This window comes from Colletes latitarsis, unplaced genomic scaffold (genome assembly GCF_051014445.1).
Source record: "Colletes latitarsis isolate SP2378_abdomen unplaced genomic scaffold, iyColLati1 scaffold0013, whole genome shotgun sequence".
Taxonomy (NCBI): domain Eukaryota; kingdom Metazoa; phylum Arthropoda; class Insecta; order Hymenoptera; family Colletidae; genus Colletes; species Colletes latitarsis.
Genome location: NW_027488368.1, coordinates 3,715,232 through 3,721,231, shown reverse-complemented (window position 1 = coordinate 3,721,231; position 6,000 = coordinate 3,715,232).

Genomic DNA, 6,000 nt, shown 5'->3' with positions numbered 1-6,000 from the left:
CACATTACTATGTGATCCAAACCAGTAAAAACCCAGGATCCGTTCAACAAGTATGTGAAGAATGCGAAAATATGAGTCTGATGAGTGAAAATCCCACCCCTAACCTAGACCTAACATGCGTTATCCTCTAAAATATTGATCCAAACCAGGTTTAATGGACTGTTTCAGTGTGGTACCACTTTACTACGTGATCCAAAGCAGAAAAACCACTCGATCAGGTCAACATGTATGTTAGAACTGCGAAAGTATGACCCTGATGAGGGCAAATCCCAGACCTATCCCTGACCTAACTTGCGTTGTCCTCTAAGATATTGATGCAAACCAGGTTTAATTGACTGTTTCAGTGTTGTACTTCATTACTACGTAAATGCAATCCAGAAAAAGCCCAGGATCTAGCCATCAAGTATGAGAAATATGCGAAAGAATGAGCCTGATGAGAACAAATCCCAGACCTAAGCTAGACCTAACATGAATTATTCTCTAAAATATTGATCGAAACCAGGTTTAATTGACTGTTTCAGTGTGGTCCCACATTACTACGTGATCCAAACCAGAAAAAACCCAGGATCCGTTCAACAAGTATGTGAAGAATGCGAAAGTATGTGTCTGATGAGTGAAAATCCCAGGCCTAACCTAGAGCTAACATGCGTTATCCTCTAAAATGTTGATCGAAACCTGGTTTAATCTACTGTTTCAGTGTGGTACCACATTACTATGTGATCCAAACCAGAAAATAACCCAGGATCTGTTCAACGAGTATGTGAAGTGTGCGAAAGTATGAGTCTGATGAGGTCAAATCCCAGACCTATCCCAGACTTAACTTGCGTTATCCTCTAAAGTATTGATCGAAACCGAGTTTAATCGACTGTTTCAGTGTGGTACCACATTACTACGTGATCCAAACCAGAAAAAACCCAGGATCAGATCAACAAGTATGTGAAAAACGCGAAAGTATGTGCCTGATGAGGGCGAATCCCAGACCTATCCCAGACCTAACTTGCGTTATCCTCTAAAATATTGATCGAAACCAGGTTTAGTTGACTGTTTCAGTGTGGTACCACATTACTACGTGATGCAATCCAGACAAAGCCCACGATCTAGCCATCAAGTATGAGAGATATGCGAAAGAATGAGCCCGATGAGAGCAAATCCCAGACCTAACCCAGACCTAACATGAATTATTCTCTAAAATATTGATCGAAACCAGGTTTAATTGACTGTTTCAGTCTGGTACCACATTACTACGTGATCCAATCCAGGAATAGCCCAGGATCCAGCCATGAAGTATCAGAAATATGCGATAGTATGAGCCTGATGAGGGCAAATCCTAGACGTAACCCAGACCTAACAGGCGTTATCCTCTAAAATATTTATCAAGACCAGGTTTAATTGATTGTTTCAGTGTGGTACCACATTACTACGTGATCCACACCAGAAGAAACCCAAGATCCGTTCAACAAGTATGTGAAGAATGCGAAACTATGAGTCTGATGAGTGAAAATCCCAGGCCTAACCTAGACCTAACATGCGTTATCCTCAAAAATATTGATCAAAACCTGGTTTAATCGACTGTTTCAGTGTGGTACCACATTACGATGTGATCCAAACCAGAAAATAGCCCAGGATCTATCCATGAAGTATGAGAAATATGCGAAAGTATGAGCCTGATGAGGGCAAATCCTAGACCTAACCCAGACCTAATATGCGTTATCCTCAAAAATATTTCTCAAGACCAGGTTTAACTGAATGTTTCAGTGTGGTACCACGTTACTACGTGATCCATACCAGAAAAAACCAAGGATCTGTTCAACAAGTATGTGAAAAATGCGAAAGCATGAGTCTGATGAGGGCAAATCCCAGGCCTAACCTAGACATAACTTTCGTTATCCTCTAAAATATTGATCGAAACCAGGTTGAGTGGGCTGTTTCAGTGTGGTACCACATTACTGCGCGATCCAAACCAGAAAAAACCCAGGATCTGTTCAACAAGTATGTGAAAAATGCGAAAGTATAACCCTGATGTGGGCAAATCCCAGGCCTAACCTAGACCTAACATGAATTATTCTCTAAAATATTGATCGAAACCAGGTTTAATTGACTGTTTCAGTGTTGTACTTCATTACTACATGATGCAATCCAGAAAAAGCCCAGGATCTAGGCTTCAAGTATGAGAAATATGCGAAAGAATGAGCCTGATGAGAGCAAATCCCAGACCAAACCTAGACCTAACATGAATTATTCTCTAAAATATTGATCGAAACCAGGTTTAATTGACTGTTTCAGTGTGGTACCACATTACTATGTGATCCAAACCAGTAAAAACCCAGGATCCGTACAACAAGTATGTGAAGAATGCGAAAGTATGAGTCTGATGAGTGAAAATCCTCGGCCTAACCTAGACCTAACATGCGTTATCCTCAAAAATATTGATCGAAACCAGGTTTAATGGACAGTTTCAGTGTGGTACCACACTACTACGTGATCCAAACCAGAAAAAAACGCAGGATCGGTTCAACAAGTATGTGAAAAACGCGAAAGTATGAGCCTGATGTGGGCAAATCCCAGACCTATCCCAGACCTAACTTGCGTTATCCTCTAAAATATTCATCGAAACCAGGTTTAATTGACTGTTTCAGTGTGGTGCCACATTACTACGTGATCCAATCCAGAAATAGCCCAGGATCTAGCCATGAGGAAATGAGAAATATGCGAAAGTATGAGCCTGACGAAAGCAAATCCTACACCTAACCCAGACCTAACATGCGTTATCCTCTAAAATATTTATCAAGACCAGGTTTAATTGATTGTTTCAGTGTGGTACCACATTACTGCGTCATCCACACCAGAAAAAACCCAAGATCCGTTCAACAAGTATGTGAAGAATGCGAAAGTATGAGTCTGATGAGTGAAAATCCCAGGCCTAAACTAGACCTAACATGCGTTATCCTCAAAAATATTGATCGAAACCTGGTTTAATCGACTGTTTCAGTGTGGTACCACAATACTACGGGATGCAATCCAGAAAATGCCCAGGATCTAGCCTTCAAGTATGAGAAATATGCGAAAGAATGAGCCTGATGAGGGCAAATCCTAGACCTATCCCAGACCTAACTTGCGTTATCCTCTAAAATATTGATCGAAACCAGGTTTAGTTGACTGTTTCAGTGTGGTACCACATTACTACGTGATCAAATCCAGTAAAACCCCAGGATCCGTTCAACAAGTATGTGAAGAATGCGAAAGTATGAGTCTGATGAGTGAAAATCCTCGGCCTAACCTAGACCTAACATGCGTCATCCTCAAAAATATTGATCGAAACCAGGTTTAGTGGACAGTTTCAGTGTGGTACCACACGACTACGTGATCCAAACCAGAAAAAAACGTAGGATCTGTTCAACAAGTATGTGAAAAACGCGAAAGTATGAGCCTGATGAGGGCAAATCCCAGGCCTAACCTAGACATAACTTTCGTTATCCTCTAAAATATTGATCGAAACCAGGTTGAGTGGGCTGTTTCAGTGTGGTACCACATTACTGCGCGATCCAAACCAGAAAAAACCCAGGATCTGTTCAACAAGTATGTGAAAAATGCGAAAGTATGACCCTGATGTGGGCAAATCCCAGGCCTAACCTAGACCTAACATGAATTATTCTCTAAAATATTGATCGAAACCAGGTTTAATTGACTGTTTCAGTGTTGTACTCCATTACTACGTGATGCAATCCAGACAAAGCCCAGGATCTAGCCATCAAGTATGAGAGATATGCGAAAGAATCAGCCCGATGAGAGCAAATCCCAGACCTAACCCAGACCTAACATGAATTATTCTCTAAAATATTGATCGAAACCAGGTTTAATTGACTGTTTCAGTGTGGTACCACATTACTACGTGATCCAATCCAGTAATAGCCCAGGATCCAGCCATGAAGTATCAGAAATATGCGAAAGTATGAGCCTGATGAGGGCAAATCCTAGACCTAACCCAGACCTAACAGGCGTTATCCTCTAAAATATTTATCTAGACCAGGTTTAATTGATTGTTTCAGTGTGGTACCACATTACTACGTGATCCACACCAGAAGAAACCCAAGATCCGTTCAACAAGTATGTGAAGAATGCGAAACTATGAGTCTGATGAGTGAAAATCCCAGGCCTAACCTAGACCTAACATGCGTTATCCTCAAAAATATTGATCGAAACCTGGTTTAATCGACTCTTTCAGTGTGGTACCACAATACTACGTGATGCAATCCAGAAAAAGCCCAGGATCTAGCCATCAAGTATGAGAAATATGCGAAAGAATGAGCCTGATGAGGGCAAATCCTAGACCTATCCCAGACCTAACTTGCGTTATCCTCTAAAATATTGATCGAAACCAGGTTTAATTGACTGTTTCAGTGTGGTACCACATTACTACGTGATCAAATCCAGTAAAACCCCAGGATCCGTTCAACAAGTATGTGAAGAATGCGAAAGTATGAGTCTGATGAGTGAAAATCCTCGGCCTAACCTAGACCTAACATGCGTTATCCACAAAAATATTGATCGATACCAGGTTTAATGGACAGTTTCAGTGTGGTACCACACTACTACCTCATCCAAACAAGAAAAAACGCAGGATCTGTTCAACAAGTATGTGAGGAATGCGAAAGGATGAGTATGATGCGTGAAAATCCCAGGCCTAACCTAGACCTAACATGCGTTATCCTCAAAAATATTGATCGAAACCTGGTTTAATCGACTGTTTCAGTGTGGTACCACATTACTACGTGACCCAAACCAGAAAAAACACTCGATCAGGTCAACATGTATGTTAGAACTGCGAAAGTATGACCCTGATGAGGGCAAATCCCAGACCTATCCCAGACCTAACTTGCGTTGTCCTCTAAGATATTGATGCAAACCAGGTTTAGTTGATTGTTTCAGTGTGGTCCCACATTACTACGTGAACCAAACCAGAAAAAACCCAGGATCCGTTCAACAAGTATGTGAAGAATGCGAAAGTATGAGACTGATTAGTGAAAATCCCACCCCTAACCTAGACCTAACATGCGTTATCCTCTAAAATATTGATCCAAACCAGGTTTAATGGACTGTTTCAGTGTGGTACCACTTTACTACGTGATCCAAAGCAGAAAAAACACTCGATCAGGTCAACATGTATTTTAGAACTGCGAAAGTATGACCCTGATGAGGGCAAATCCCAGACCTATCCCAGACCTAACTTGCGTTGTCCTCGAAGATATTGATGCAAACCAGGTTTAATTGACTGTTTCAGTGTTGTACTTCATTACTACGTGATGCAATCCAGAAAAAGCCCAGGATCTAGCCTTCAAGTATGAGAAATATGCGAAAGAATGAGCCTGATGAGAACAAATCCCAGACCTAAGCTAGACCTAACATGAATTATTCTCTAAAATATTGATCGAAACCAGGTTTAATTGACTGTTTCAGTGTGGTACCACATTACTATGTGATCCAAACCAGAAAATAACCCAGGATCTGTTCAACGAGTATGTGAAGTGTGCGAAAGTATGAGCCTGATGAGGGCAAATCCCAGACCTATCCCAGACCTAACTTGCGTTATCCTCTAAAATATTGAACGAAACCTGGTTTAATCGACTGTTTCAGTGTGGTACCACATTACTATGTGATCAAAACCAGAAAATAACCCAGGATCTGTTCAACGAGTATGTGAAGTGTGCGAAAGTATGAGTCTGATGAGGGCAAATCCTAGACCTATCCCAGACCTAACATGCGTTATCCTCAAAAATATTGACCGAAACCTGGTTTAATTGACTGTCTCAGCGTGGTACCACGTTACTACGTGATACAATCCAGAAACAGCCCAGGATCTAGCCATGAAGTATGAGAAATATGCGAAAGTATGAGCCTGATGAGGGCAAATCCTAGACCTATCCCAGACCTAACATGCGTTATCCTCAAAAATATTGATCGAAACCTGGTTTAATCGACTGTTTCAGTGTGGTAGCACATTAC